Source organism: Podarcis muralis, chromosome 5 (genome assembly GCF_964188315.1).
Source record: "Podarcis muralis chromosome 5, rPodMur119.hap1.1, whole genome shotgun sequence".
In the NCBI taxonomy this organism is placed as follows: Eukaryota; Metazoa; Chordata; class Lepidosauria; order Squamata; family Lacertidae; genus Podarcis; species Podarcis muralis.
The window spans coordinates 79,029,636-79,045,197 of NC_135659.1; the positions used below are offsets into that span (position 1 = coordinate 79,029,636).

Genomic DNA, 15,562 nt, shown 5'->3' on the forward strand with positions numbered 1-15,562 from the left:
TCCTGTTGCAATCTGGAAAGTTTTCCTTATCACCCCAGGCCCAGTGGTGCTGGTGAGGAATTTCCTAACATCTCCTTGTTGGAGTTCAAGTAAGAAATGGTACCTACTTCTTAGTACGGTCCTGATTATCTAGAGCTGCTTACAGCAGTGGTTAGCAATCTGCTCTTAATCTTGAAGGTAACCGAACTTGTCTGGGACTGATACATGCTTCACTGCAGTGCTCTGAGCATGACAAGATCTGTCCAAGGCTATCATGTCTTCTTCCATGCCTTTTACATGTTTAGCTTTTACATCTGCTCTGCATTGGCTGAAATTGTACCTGCAATCAAGGTACACTGCACATGGTAGGCAAGTTTGCACAGGCAGTCACTTGCTGCCTAGGTATGTGAGCAGGCGAAATCAATTCAGCAGCTGTGAGTAGGGGATTGTTTGCTGTATCCGGCTCATATGTCACCGCAGTTTCTTGTTCTGATGTGTAGCATTGTGACCAAAGCAGTTGTTGGTAGGGGGTCGTGTGCCCTACACTATTTATTTCCTCTGTAGCAGATACAGTGGGATATTTAGCTGTGGAATCAGCCACGAATGACTAGGGCTGCAATCTAATGCACACATGACTTTTGAGAAGACATGTATAGGATTGTGTAGTATGGCTCCTACCCTGTTACACAAAACATGCCAGTTCATAATGTGGGGTTTAACTAATCAATTATTGCAGCAACCCAAACCCAGGGTAAGTTAATCGTGTTTTAGACCCATTGGAATTGATGGGACAGAACTTTTACAATTGCAAATTAGTTTATTGCAATGGGATTTAAGCACAACTAACCTCTGGATTTGGGCCAATAAATCTGCATACATTTGCATATGTATAAACAGATCTGAAAATGGCGTACTCAGTTGCATTCTGTTGTATGGGGGGGGACAAAGGGTTGTATCTTCTAATATACCTATCTAGACAATACCTAGCACCTGTGATTTTTGTATGTACTTATATTTAAAATCGTATTATTCCTGTTAATAGGCTCACCATCATAAAAATTGCTTATTAATAACCAATCAATCAATCAATCAATCAATCAAGTAATGGAGTGTTGCTATTTACACTTGAACACAGTGGGATTTCCTTACAAGTCAGTGTGCAGTGTCCAAGGCTATAAATGTTGCAGACCTGAAACATTTTGACGAGGTTAGGACCTATAAAAGAATTCTCTGTAATTGGGCAAACTTGTTCCTGGAAGTAAACCGTTGCATGTATAATGGCAGCACAGAAAGAGCTCCTATGTAAGAGGTAGAAGCATGTTCTATAGGGGCCTTGCTTACCAGAAAAAGTCTAGTGGTTTTAGTGCCGAGAAGGCAGACAGGAAAGGCATGGCTCCATATTGCTGGAGTCAATGGGACTTTTGTCCCATAAACCCGGTGGTTAAAAGCGGCACAATAAATTATCCTTCGAAAAACCTTGCCGGCATCTCACACTGGAATTGCCAAACCTCCAAGAATGAAATCTTGTAAAAGCCAGGGGAATAAGCTGCCTTGAGGATGGTGTTTAGGACCTGGCAGCAAAGAAAACTTTTCTGAAGCGAATCTTTATGGTTCGCTTGCAGAGCTCAGCTTTGGTATTTGCCTCTCAGAGGGTGGCTCTGTACAGTAAGTGGATTTGCTTCGGAGATGGAATTGGCCCCGCATGAAATATGAATTCCTGTCTGGAATGTGGGCAGGAGAGTTTGGTGTTTCGTCCCCCCCAAAAAAAAGTAAAATGACACTATCTACCTAAACTAATAGGCTTTTACTGAAGCCATCTGGAAGAACTGTTGTTCAAATCTTTCATAACCAAAAAAAAAAAAAAAAAAGGAAGAAAAAAGAAAGATATCTTTCCCTCCTTTAAAAAATAATTATTATTTCATCAGGCGCCATATGGTGAGAGAGTCTTTTCTTTTCTTTTGGATTCCTTTTTCACCAGACAATGGTATTTCTTTAAAATAGAATTCCGTGTGAATGTGTCCTTCGGTTGCTCAGAACTCAATACGTCTCCTGAGGTTTCCTGCAAGGCTTCTCAAGCAAAGCTTAAAACATTCCTCAGTGTCTCCAACAGGGGCCCTTTGCTAAAATTTCCTAGGTATGCATCTAACCTCATTTTGAGAGGTGGGAGGGGGGATTGCTCTGCTCTCAAGTGTGTGGCTACAACATCTGAAGAAAGTAGCTGGCATAGATGAGTTATAGTCTGCCGCTGCTGGGAGAACAAATAAGAGATACTTGATCTGCTAAGTGCTTAGGCTGGAGTGCTCTGATTTAGGGTGAGTTAATGGTGCAAAGCTTATGTATATTGACTTGGGAATAAGTCTCATCATATTTGGTGGTTCATACTCCCAGGCAAAGGGACGCGGGTGGTGCTGTGGGTTAAACCACAGAGCCTAGGACTTGCCGATCAGAAGGTCGGCGGTTTGAATCCCTGTGACGGGGTGAGCTCCCGTTGCTCAGTCCCTGCTCCTGCCAACCTAGCAGTTCGAAAGCACGTCAAAGTGCAAGTAGATAAATAGGTACCGCTCAGGCGGGAAGGTAAACGGCGTTTCCTTGCACTGCTCTGGTTTGCCAGAAGCGGCTTAGTCATGCTGGCCACATGACCCAGAAGCTGTACGCCAACTCCCTCGGCCAATAAAGCGAGATGAGTGCTTCAACCCCAGAGTTGGTCACGACTGGACCGAATGGTCAGGGGTCCCTTTACCTTTACTCCCAGGTAAGTGCACATAGAATAGCAGTCTCAGGCTTCTGTTCCATCTTTTAAATGCCAGTGGCACAGTCTGATTTGCAATAAGACAACTTCCTATGACCCTCTTCTTTTCCTCTGACCCACTGCTGGCATTCCAAGACCTATTGCAAAAGTGGGTGGCATACGCCCCTCTCCAACTTCCATCTAGACAAGCAAGAGGGATGACCACTTTTCAAGCACATGTTGCAGTTAGGCAAAAGCACTTGAAGTGGGTGCAGAATACGGCTGGGAAATGGGGAGCTGTCTTATACTGAGTCAGACCAGTGATAGCAATCCCCCAGGCACAGTTTGCAACTGGCACAGGCCCAATTGCAACCACATGGAGATCTCTGGATTCCAGGTTGGCAGCTGACATCTCTACCTGGCTGGCCCCTTAAGCAGGTAAGAAGAAGAGCTTAGTCATTGCATTTATACTCCACCTTTTCCTCCAAGGAGTACATGGTTTACACCCCACCTAAAAAAAGTTAATCCCTGCAGCGACCTTGTTAGGTAGGTTAAGAGACTGTGACTGGCCCAAGGTCACCCAGTGAGCTTCATGACGGATGGAGAGTTGGACCCTCATCTCCCAGGTCCTAGTCCAACACTCTAGCCCAGGCAGGCAAACGTGGCCCTCCAGCTGTTTTGGGACTACAACTCCCATCATTCCTAGCTAACAGGACCAGTGGTCAGGGATGATGGGAGTTGTAGTCCCAAAACACCTGGAGGGCCGAGTTTGCCTATGCCTGCTCTAGCCACTATGCCACACTGGTTTCCTAGAGTGCTTCTGCTGTATAAATTAACTAGGCAACTAAATATGGGAAAAGCAAACTATCACTTAGAGAAGGATCTGAAATAGTTTACTTGAAGCTTGAATGTGTTTTATTCTGGTTTGTTTTATTTGATGTTTTAATGTGTTGTAAACCGCTTTGAGATTTTCTTATTTAAAATATAAAGTGCTGGGGAAATGATGATGATATAATAATAATACAGTGAAACCTCGGGTTGCGAACATGATCCGTGCGGGAAGCATGTTCGCAACCCGCAGCGCCGCGTCTGCGCACGCGCGGGTCATGACTCGCCGCTTCTGCACATGTGCAAAGCGTGATTTAGCGCTTCTGCGCATGTGCGAGTGCCGAAACCCGGAAGTAACCCATTCCGGTACTTCCGGGATCGGTGCGGTGTGCAACCCGAAATCGCGTAACGTGAAGCTCCTGTAACCCGAGGTACCACTGTAATAGTAATAATAAATTTCACTGCAAAGAAAAGATGCCTAGACATTCTGTTGCGGTGACTGTAACCTCGGTTTAAGGTTCCATTTGGTGATTAGCTCATATATTTAAGCTTCTAACACTGAGTGAGACTACAAGTCAGACTAGTGCAGTTTTGTTTGCACTGGCTGGCAGTGGCTCTCCAGGGTTTTTAGACAAGGGTCTCTTTCAGCCCTGCCTGGAGATGATGGGAATTGAACCCAGGGGCTCCTGCATGTAAAACAGGATGCTGTACCACTGAGCTACAGCCCTACTGCGAAGAAACAGTTGTTCCTAAGAGGTTTACAAAGATACCATACCAAAAATAAGAATGTGCCTTGTTTCCACAAACCATAGTTGAGACTGACCACAGTTTTTTTGTTTAAAAAGCATTCGTATATTGCTCAATATTTCAAAAATCTCACGGACCAGACATTAAAACTTCCCTGTAGCTAATTAAAATGAATGGAAGCTTCCAATCTCCTTGTGGTTGTACAGGAAGAGTGGGGTGGGGGTGGGAATCATGCAAGCGTAAGGCTTTTCTGTGCTCCTCCCATAATGCCAAACCATGATTTAATGTGAAGTGCAGACAATGCCAGTATTTAGGTTCCAGTTGCTCTGCATTGATTCTCCCTTCCTGAACTACTGTTGCCTTAGGTTTCCTCCTTGCAAAGTTTCTGCCTGTGGGTCTGCTTTACATCTCTGCTCTAGAACCCCTGGTGTTTTGTGTTGCAGAGGATTATGTAGGCATATTCTGGCGAGGGCATACTCTTAGGAGAGGCACTTGCAAAGCTTGGTGGCCCTCACTGACATCATTTACCCATAATGCTAAACATTCAGATTAACTGAGAGATTGCCTGTGGCAGCTTTGCTCCTATTCCTCTGATCTTGCTGCTGCCACACTGCTGTGAGCTAAACCATGGTTTGGATTAGCATTGTGTCTGAATTCAAACTCATGCTTTGTCTTCCCCAGACAAACCGTGAGATGAAAACCATGAACAGACCTTGGTTACAGGTCATGATTTATCTGGAGAAAGGCAGACCATGAGCCCAGTACCCTCCTGCAGTTGTACATTGCAGGGGAAGAATATTGGTAATGGTTTTCAGGAAAGTTGTATCTGCTATGTGTTATCATCTCACTGAGGAACCCTCCCCAATTCCTGGATGAGCTTTTGTGGAAACATAGGGTTCCCCCAGATATAGATCTATAATTATTGTAGAGCAATTAAGTTTTCCCTGCTTGTCCCTCAGCCTTCTTCCAGCTTCCTCCAGACAGAAGGAGCTTTGACTATGTGGGTTCAGTCCACTGAATGTCTGTCACCAGATTTGGATCAGGGACTTCATAAAGGTTTCATTCAGAGGCTTGCCCCTACGACTCGCCCTTCACACTTCTATGTTACCCGCTTGTGAGGTGGAAGAATTAGTCTTCTGTGGGTTTTTGCAACACAGACATAGCTTTAAGTATCATATAACATTTTATATTTTAAAAGCAGTTGGAAGTCGTCTCCCCACTCCCCGCCTTCATGCATCTTGGCAAAATGGGCAGATTGTTTTGAAATAGCCTTGTTAAAACAGGGCTTGGAATAGAAATGGGTGTAGGAGGTGTTACATATATACCAAGAGCTTCATGCCCCCCCCTTTCTTTTAGCAAGCGAACATGGCACAACAGTTATTCTAAGAACAGAACTGCATGCTACCTGGCAAATGGCTGCTTCCAGACCTGCTTTTGCCAAGATAATGCACAAGTCAGGAGGTAGATTTGCAGGGGAGAAATGCCACACATCCTTCTCTCCAACCCCAGTCTTGTTTCCCTCCTAGGTTGTTTTCCTAGGGGACGTTGGAAGGGGAAAATCGGTGGGCAAGAAGAGCATTAAGTACTCCCGCCCAAAATTAGATTCTCCTGGGGCCAGCCCTACTATTAGGCAAAGCAAGGCGGCTGCCTCAGACAGCAGATGCTGAAGGGTGTGTGGGGTGGTGGGAGCCTGCGGGAGGGCAGATGTGTGTGCCACACAGCCCCATGCCTTCTAAGCTACTCTGCTGTCCTCAGATGTGCTGAAGGACAGCATCATGCTGCTAGGATTGAAAGAAAATAAGAAGAGCTTGCTGGATCAGGCCAATGGCCCATCTAGTCAGGCATCCTATTCTCACGGGATGGGAAGCATACAAGAAGGACCTGAACGTAACAGTTCTCTTTCTCTACTGATAATTCTCAGCAACTAGTACTCATAGAGGCATACTCCCTCTGACAGTGGAGGCAGAGTACTGCCGTCCTCCATGAATTTCATAGAATCATAAAATTGTAGAGTTGGAAGGGGACCCTGAGGACAATCTAGTTCGACCCCTTGCAATGATAAAATATGCAGCTGTCCCATACTGGGATCGAACCTGTAGCACCATCAGCACCATGCTCTAACCAACTGAGCTAAATGGGCAAGAAGCACCCAGTCCTGTTTTAAAGGCATCCAAGGTGGTGGACATCACTGCCTCTTGTGGGAGCACATTCCATCATTTACCGTAAGTATGCACTGCGTGAAGGAGTACTTTCTTTTGTCTGTCCTGAATTCTGCCCAAGTCCTAGTGCTATGAGAGAGGTAAGATTCAGCTGCTGCCAGTCCAGACAGCTTCTCTGCAAGGAAGTGGCAGAGTGGCATATTGTCTGTTGTGCTTCTTTTTAAATAATAGTAATTATTTCTAAATTTGCATCCGTGCATGTAAATCATCAATGCATAACTGGCCACTCTAATTAGCAGTGGTAGCTGCCCAGCTCTCTTTCCCTACTACAACTTTCTGCCTGCCTGCCTGCTGTTGCAAGAGACAGTAGCGACAATGGTGTTGGCAACCTGGCTGCCATTTTGTAACACCCCCACCCCGGCAAATGCTCCCACAGTGCCCTGGACCTGTTGTTATTCTAAGGCTGTGCATATTGTGTGTGTGGTGGGGAACCACACACACACACACAAATTCTTTTAAAGTGGCCTTCTTTTTCTGGGGAAGGGTAGGGAGAAAAACAAAACAGAAATTTTCTCATTAAAAAAACTTCCTCTGAGAACATTTGACTCGGCTCTAGTTCCAATTGATTTGACAGCTCTCTCAGTGTAAACCTGGCATTGCCTAACTTCTTCTCCCTTTCCTCCATACCAGATATCTAATGCATTGGCACTGGAGTATAGAAAAATGCCTCAAGCTTGCAGGGCTTTCTCATGGAGCTCCATTACATCTTCAGGAATTTAGTGGAGGCAGGTGGGAGAGAAATCTTGACCAGGGCCTCTCTCCGTTATGTAAGGCAAAGATGGAGAATGAAAACTGTGCAGCCACTGATAGGGCCAGATCCGGGTGTGAGGGGGCTCTTAGCAAAGTGCTTTCCGGTTGGCCCTCTCTTATGCCAGTGGGCTTACTTGGTGACAGCAGCAGTGCTCCAGTGGGTTTGCCATTTACATTTTCTGCAAGGCCCCAGAGCAACATTACATCAGGGCATTGTGAGAAATTAAAATGATTCTAGATTCAGCTGCCAGGCACTCAGATTTGAGCACCAGCTAAAGGGTCCCTCAGGACAGACATCAGCAGTGAGACCTTATGGGGCTGCCCAAGCAGGCCATTTGCTGGTACCCATTGTGGCTCCTGGTGCAAGAGCTCTCCTGGGGATGCAGTGCTTTGTGCAGGATCACCTCTTGATCTCCAAAGTTTGTTCCCAAGGGAATTGACAATCTGATGTCTAGCAGCGTATAGCATTTGCAGAGTTAAATCCTATTTGTTCAAACTGTTCAAAACCTCAGAAATGCTTAGAAGAGAATTTAGGCTTTCAGTTGCTGCGCATGTGTGTTTCCAAAATTGCACGGGTTAGACAAGAGTCATGCTGCAGCTTAGGTTGGTCACAGGCAGATATTTGATAGGGAAGCAACTTTATCTTAGGCAAAACCCGCAAAAGCTCAGAAGAAGAGGAAACCCACTCAGAGTTTCACTGCTGAGATTCATTCCCTTTTCCAGAAGTACTGCAAACTTCACCCTTTACTTAAAAGCTAAAGGGCACAGAGTACAGTAAATTCACTCACAAAGCTGGCCTGAGACTGTGATTTAGATACTCCTCTCAGTCTGCAAAGGAACTTGGACAAGATGCCTGCATTCCTACCAGCTTACTGCACAGGGTCCCTGCGCCACGCTTTTGATCCCTGTAACCAGCAGAGATGTGTACACAAATGGAAAATCCAAATGTTCGTGGGAAGATCAAAGCAGCCAGTTCTAGTGACACCCCAGAACAGAAAATTAATGAGGCCAGTGTCCATCGAAATGTGCAAGTTAGGGTGGGTTTTTGGTAAGCATCAAACCATATTGCCCAGAGTTCTCACTGTTGAGAAGCATCTCTCCTTAATGCTTCTCTAGAGCTGCTTTGGTGTAGTAATTTAGAGTGTTGAACCATGACTTTGTAGACCTATGGTAGGACTAAGAAAGATACCCGTCTAAAACCTGAATGCCTTACTAAAGATTGTGAGCAAGCAGTTCAATTCTATGTTTACTCTTAAGTAAGTCTTACTGTGTATATTGGGGCTTACTCCCAAGTATTAAAGCACATGGTTTACCCAAGATAATCTTGGGAACTCTGTTTTACCCTTCACAGAGCTACGAGTATGAAGTGATCGTGGGAATGATAAAGATTTGATGACAGGATAGTGGTGTTGACAGTTTACGGTAGCTGATAGAACACATGAGGGTGCTTTTCTGAACTACATTACTGTTATGTGTCTCCTCCGCACATCTGGGCCTAAGGCTGCAATCCTAACTATGTCTCCTCAGAAGCAAACCCCATTAAATTTGGTAGGTCTTACTCCCAAGTAATTGGGATTAGGATTGCTGCCTTGTTGAACGTTGTAAGAACACAAAAAGAGCCCTGCTGAATCAGACCAAAGGCCCATCAAGTTCAGTGTTTTGTTGTTACAGTAGCCAAGCTGATGCCTGTGCGAAAACCCACAAGCAGACCTTGAATGAACACAATGCTTGTAATAATGGCAAGAGAAGAGAGGATTAGACTGGAGTTCCTGGCTGTGTGTCATGGAGAGTGAAACCTTCACACATGCGAGAAGCATTTTAGACATCTTCCTGCATATTGGGAGTCCTGAAGACAGTTCAAGTCAGTGCTGAGCTCTGAGCTGAAGCAGGCATGTGTGCATATTGTGAACACCTCTTGAAATACCTACTTCCTAATTTCACCCAATTTCTAGGGGCGTGTATGACAAGTTGCAGAAGTCTCCATTTTTCTGCACCCCTAACACCTTCAGCATTCTCAGGTGCCTGGCATTATGTGGGTCCTCCAGATCCTCTTTGAAGCCCCTGTTGATTGCTACTTTCGCAATATTCTCTCCCTGCTGCATTTCCAACCAGCATACAATCATTCTGAAGGATTTCTATTTGCCCACAGTGATGGGCATCACATAGCCCAACCTTCTCCAACAGGATGCTCTCCAGATGGTATGGGGCTGCAACCCCCAGCATCCGTGACCATTGGGGCTGATGAGAGCTGGAACCCAACTGTGTCTAGATAGCACCAGGACGGGGAAGGCCAACTTAGCTACATGCTGATTGCTTGTGTGATTATATCATTGTGGGTAGGAAGAAGGTTGATGGGAAACTCACACGAAACAGCACTGAACAGCTACAGTAGCAGAGCATTTCCAGGCCCTCTGGAGCCCCCCCCACAAACTACAGTTCCCAGGGTTCTTTGGGTGGGGAAGAACCATATGCATTAAATGAATGCTGTGGATGTGACCTGGGTCCCTCAACATTGGTGTCACATGCATGCCGGTTACAGAGTACCGTTTTTAATCCTTCACTAGGGTAATAATTTGGCACAAGTTAAAACAGGTTGGCTCGAAATCAGAAGAAATCAGCTCCTGCTCTGCAGAACATAAAAGGTAAAACGATCTCTCTGTTTTAATAAAGAGCTTTTTGTTCAGCTCTCTCGCTCGCTGCCGATTCGGGCTGCGAGGGAGCTGAGCCGGGGAGCCTAACTCAGGCTTTCCACGTGGGAAACAATTTGTCACTGTGTCAGGAAGGCAAAGGCAGGTTCATGTTTCAGCCGTTTGCAGTGGGTTTGCCAGGCTGGGGACGGGGCAAAGAGCAAAGAGGTATGGAAAAATAATTACCATGCCTGGTGGGAAGCATTCAGTGCCGTGTGTTGGGCTAAGCTAGTTGTCATTCCCCACTGTGGCACTTTTAGAGGTCGAGAGGCAAAGCTGTTGCTGGCCATCCTCACGGCACTTGTTCCTTTCTCTTTGTTTACATAACATCTCAAGCTGTGCGCCCAGCACAGCCCCTGGCCAGCTTTTCCTGAAACATTCTAACCTTGTTAAAGCACAGTAACACTCAGAAGAAGGTATAACCGCACTACCTAACATGAGGCAGGAGATACTTAGGAATGCAGCTGTCCTGTGTCCAGAAGCGACTCGTCTAGGTGAGCCAGCCCGGTGTGCCTGGTGCTCAACGCTCAGAATAGGGACTCGGAACCGGCACAGCCACCAAGCAGGAGTTGGGTGACCTGCAGCGGGTGATTCTGGGTTGTATGCAGTGAAGTCATTGAGTTTGCAGAACAATTTCAATGCACAAAGGCATTGACTTTGCTGGAGTCAACCCTCTGGGTAGAGCTCATCAAGCCCTTTTCAGAAGCCGGAGCTTACACATTGATGAAATCCATGGGCGGGACCTGCTGGCTAGCCCCACCTCCATCACTGTGTGCCCCCACTGCCCCCTTCCCTCCTAGTTGCTCTGTATTAATTGGCTAGCTACAAATGGGTGGCGCTGTGGTTTCAACCACTGAGCCTAGGGCTTGCCGATTGGAAGGTCGGCGGTTCGAATCCCCGCGACGGGGTGAGCTCCAGTCGCTCGGTCCCTGCTCCTGCCAACCTAGCAGTTTGAAAGCACGTCAAAGTGCAAGTAGATAAATAGGTACCACTCCAGCGGGAAGGTAAACGGCGTTTCCATGTGCTGCTCTGGTTTTGCCAGAAGCAGCTTAGTCATGCTGGCCACATGATCCGGAAAAACACTCTGTGGACAAACGTTTGCTCCCTTGGCCAGTAAAGCGAGGTGAGCGACGCAACCCCAGAGTCGTTCGTGACTGGACTTAACTGTCAGGGGTCCTTTACCTTTACCTTCGGAAGCCTTCACACATGCAGCTATGCCTGAGCAGTGCTGGCTCTTCTTGGGAGAATGCAGGGACCCCTCCCACTGAGTCATTGGGCATTCAATCTGGGCCACCCCTTTTCCTTCTGTTGCATGTGCGTTGAGGGTTTTATGTATTTATTTGTGTAGCTAAACTATTTCTAACCTAGTCTTCCATCCAAAACTATACCAGAGCTGGCTACAAAGCAGAGTAAAATACAGAACATAAAACCATAAATGCATTAAATTCCAGAAATGACCATAAATGCCACCAGGAATTGAAAACTCAGTAAATAACAGCACTCTCCAAAAGCACTGAAGCGGCTTCATACTTCAAAATAATTTCACAGCTAGCATCCTAAAAATGCCTTTAGTAAACTGATGAATGAATTTTGAGCTGGCACTGGAAAAAAGCATGTGTGGAGGTGTTTATAATTGGGGTGCCACCACAGTAAATGATTCTTCTGCATCAGAATCACTGTCCAAGACACTGTCCAAGTATATCCCATGCAAAATATACTGTGGAATGTTTTAACTGAGGATAGCCTAGACAGTAGAGCATGAGACTCTTACTCTCATGCTCTGGGTCGTGGGTTTGACGTTGGGCAAAAGATTCCTGCATTGCAGGGAGTTGGACTAGATCAGGCTTCCTCAACCTTGGCCCTCCAGATGTTTTGAGACTACAATTCCCATCATCCCTGACCACTGGTCCTGCTAGCTAGGGATCATGGGAGTTGTAGGCCAAAAACATCTGGAGGGCCAAGGTTGAAGAAACCTGGGCTAGATGATTCTGTGAACTCTATGATTTTATGATTGTAACTTTCTTTACCAAAGAAGTGAGAGCCATAGCTCAGTGGCAGAGCAGCTGCCATGTAAACTGATGTGCCCAGGTTTGATCCTTGGCATCTCCAGGTAGACCTGGAAGAGAATCCTGCCCAGAAACTTTGCTGTGTGTTATTCTGCTCAGCTCTGGGGCAGACAGTGTGTTCACCCGTGTGATTCACAATTGGAATATTCAAAGCATTGCTATCCAGCAAAGGGGAGAAAAAAGATTAAAGAATTGACCAGGCAGGCTACACTGAAACCCAAAGCGGCTGCTTTTCTTGAAACTCAGGATTTGGCTGTTAGTCCAGACAGTACGAAATGGGAACAGGGCAAGACATTGCTGGGTAGAGCAGTGAGAGGGAGAGAGCCAGGACTCCTATTGGGTTTCACATTGACATACCTGGCTCCATTATGTGATCAGGGACCCCTTCTTCTAGCTTTTGATCATTCCAGGAACTGAAATGCACCACCTGCAGCCTCCATTCGCCCTTTGGCTTTCTCTGGCTTGGCTTCTTTTTATGCACTGGCAAGGGGACTGCTGGCCGAGATAAGCTTTTTGGCTGCTCCCAAGTTCTGTGGAGTCCCCTTCTCCCCACGCATCATGCCTTTTTAAAATTAGGAATCGTAGGCTGCCTTTCCAGTGGAGCCACTTATCTCTTGACCGGCTTTGCCCAAACACAAATACCCTTATCCCCTCGGCACAGGTTGTGAAGGTCTTTGCTTTAGACAACCCATTGGAATATCCTTGGCTTTGCAGCAGAGCTCTTTTTTTTAATAATAAAAAAAAACAGCCCACAATCTCCAAGGCCTGCTGCTCAAATGCTTCCACTGCTGCTCAATATTTGCACATCCTTTCCCCAGCTGCTTTCCTGCTCCTGGCTTCTCACAAACCTTCCACTACCACCGAACAACGGCTGCAGCATTGGGGGCGGGGAGTTGAGGGCGGTGCTGGTTCCAGGTTTTGTTTGGGATTTTTCTGGAGCAGGTTTGTGGGCAGTAAGCGGGTCTCCTCCTTGTTCCCCTTCTTGCTGTTGCCCACTCCCTCTTCCTCTGGGCCCAAATCCCCCTGCTGCTTAGGACAAGGGGTGGAGAGCCCTGGGGACTGAATGTGGCTCTCCAGGACTTCCAGTTTGGCCCTTGGGACTGTCCTTGGGCTATCCCCCTATTCCTCCCTTCCTGCATGCTTTTTTCCTGGCTTGAGTGTGTCCTTGAACTGTGGAGTCCTTTGTTTGCCAGGACTGAGAGATACCTCTGGTGTATATAGAGCATGTACAAACGAATATGTTCAGAAACCTCTGGTCTTTTCATGGCTGGAAGGTAGCCCATTGCAAAGTTCAGAGCCATGTCTGAAATGCCTCCCATTTTTGCATCTGACCCTCACCATCACCTGCAAGGGATGTGTCCCTTGGGCTAAAGGATGGCTGTGTTTCAAGTCCCACATCTTTTCAAAAGTGCGAATTGAATAAATTGATCTTCTAACGCAAATTGGATCAAGTTTCTCCCCCATCCCCATTGTCTACGCCAACTTGTGGTCCAAGGTTTCAGGAAGGAGTTTCCTAATCCTACCTGGAGACGCTGGGGATTGAACCTGGACCTTCTGCCTGCCAGGAAATGTTGTAGCACTGAGCTATGGCCCTTCCCCAACTATAGTATGGTGCATCTGAGCGGTCAAATGGATTTATTTACTCATTCATTCATAAGCATCTATAGCTCACACTTCGTAATGGGGTCCTAGATTGGGTTGCATGTAAATGGGAGGGACCTCATCCCTCACCCCCGCCAAGGCCTGCTGAAAAAGCTGCATCTTGACCTTGTCACAGGAAAACTCATAGGGCCTCCCCTGCAGATCTTGATTCTGGGACAGGTTTGTATGGGAGGAGGCACTCCTTGAGATATTTTGGACCAGTCCTGTCTGCCAGAATCCCGGCTACTGCATTCTGCACCATTTGCAGCTTTCGAACTCTCTTCAAGGGGCAGACCCACGTGGAGTGCATTGCAGTAGTCCATTCTTGAGGTTACCTGAGCATGGAGCACTACAGCCAAGCTTTCTCTGCCAAGGAAGGCCCATAGTTTGAGACAGTCACTCGTAGCCACTGAAGCCACCTGACCCTCAAGCAACATTAGTTGGCCAAGAAGCATGCCCAGCCTACTGACCTAATCTGTCCAGGGGAGTGCCACCTCCATTCATAACAGGTTGTTCACTCACTTTGCACACTTGAGAGCCTGCAATACACAGCACCTCTGTCTTGTCTGTATTCAGGTTCATTACCCACACACACACACACTCACAGTAATGCTTACTATAATCCTGTAGGGATGGTCAGCAGTATTACCATGTGATTCCTCTCTGGTTAAAATAAATTGGTTCTCTCCTCATTTTTTAAATAAACATCTCACTTCTCGATTTTTCTCAAGTTTTTCTTTCTCTAGTTGAGCTTTCAAAATGACCTGGACCCAGACAGAATCAGGCTGCTTGCCACCCTGTCATTGAAGCAAGGTTTGGACATGGTAGAATGCAAGAAATGTTATGCATGGCACAGCTGCCCAAAACAATTTTTGTGGTTATTGCTGCATTGCCAAAGGGAGAGAGAGAGAAATAATAATAATTTAAGAAGTGGTAAAAACAGTGCAGGGTTTTTTTTAAAGTAGAAAGTGTTCCGTGCAAATGGCTTTTGTAGAAGCTGAGGTTTTCTCTCACCATGTGTGATTCCAAAATTAAGCTAATCCACATGACTTTTTGACTGGCTCTGTGGCTCATCACTCCATCCCTGGAGTGTCTGGGAGAGAGGGGTAGTGGTAAATTGTGAAGGTGCTGTTCATGCGGAGATATTATGGCTTCAACAGGAAGTGAAGATTTTTCTCATGTCCCTACAGTCCCTGGCTTTCCTTGACATCCAGTCTGACAAAGAGTTCTGCTGGATTTGGAAACTTGCTTGCTATTTTGTGACATTTCAATGGGATTTTAACCTTCAGCCTCATATCCCTCTTCCTCTGCTTAGCAGCGGTTTCTCTCTGAGAACAGCTTTAGTTGTATGACATGAAGAGGACTGGCATATATCTGCCCCGCACCACTCACATAAGAGCAGGATTAAGAGTCCTGCTCCTGTTGCTGTTCAGTGAGTCAGCACAGTCTAGTGGTTAGAGTGTCAGACTAGGAAATGGGAGACCCGGGTTCAAATCCCCACAAGCCGTGAAGTTCGCAGGGCAACCTTGGACCACTCCCTGCCTCTCCGTCTAACCTACCTCACAGGGTTGTTGGGCAGATAAGAAGAGGGGAGAATCATGCATACTGCCCTGCCCTGCTTGGAGGGAAAGGCAGCAAACAAATGAGTAAATAAATATTCCAGGGTGGCGCTGGAGGCTGGGCACAACTCCTTTCGAGGTGCAAGCAGCAAAGCTGCCTTCATGGTACTTTCTCCAGGGGATGCCAACAATGCCTTTGCCCCTGCATTCATTCATATTCCTGCATTGCAGGGGGTTGGACTAGATGATCCTCAGAGTCCCCTCCAATTCTATGATTCTTTGAGAGGAAGACTCAATATGGCTTGTGCTAGCTCTGTCCCCCTTCATCGCTGCCCCCTCTACCCTCTGAGGTGGAGGG

The 15,562-nt window shown here is 46.5% G+C and overlaps 1 protein-coding gene across 2 annotated transcripts in view; it reads left to right on the top strand.

Annotated features, from left to right (window-relative positions):
- MATN4 (matrilin 4) overlaps nucleotides 1-15,562 on the top strand; it is a 45,657-nt gene that overhangs the window by 2,360 nt on the left and 27,735 nt on the right. The gene's annotated exons all lie outside the window — the stretch shown is intronic.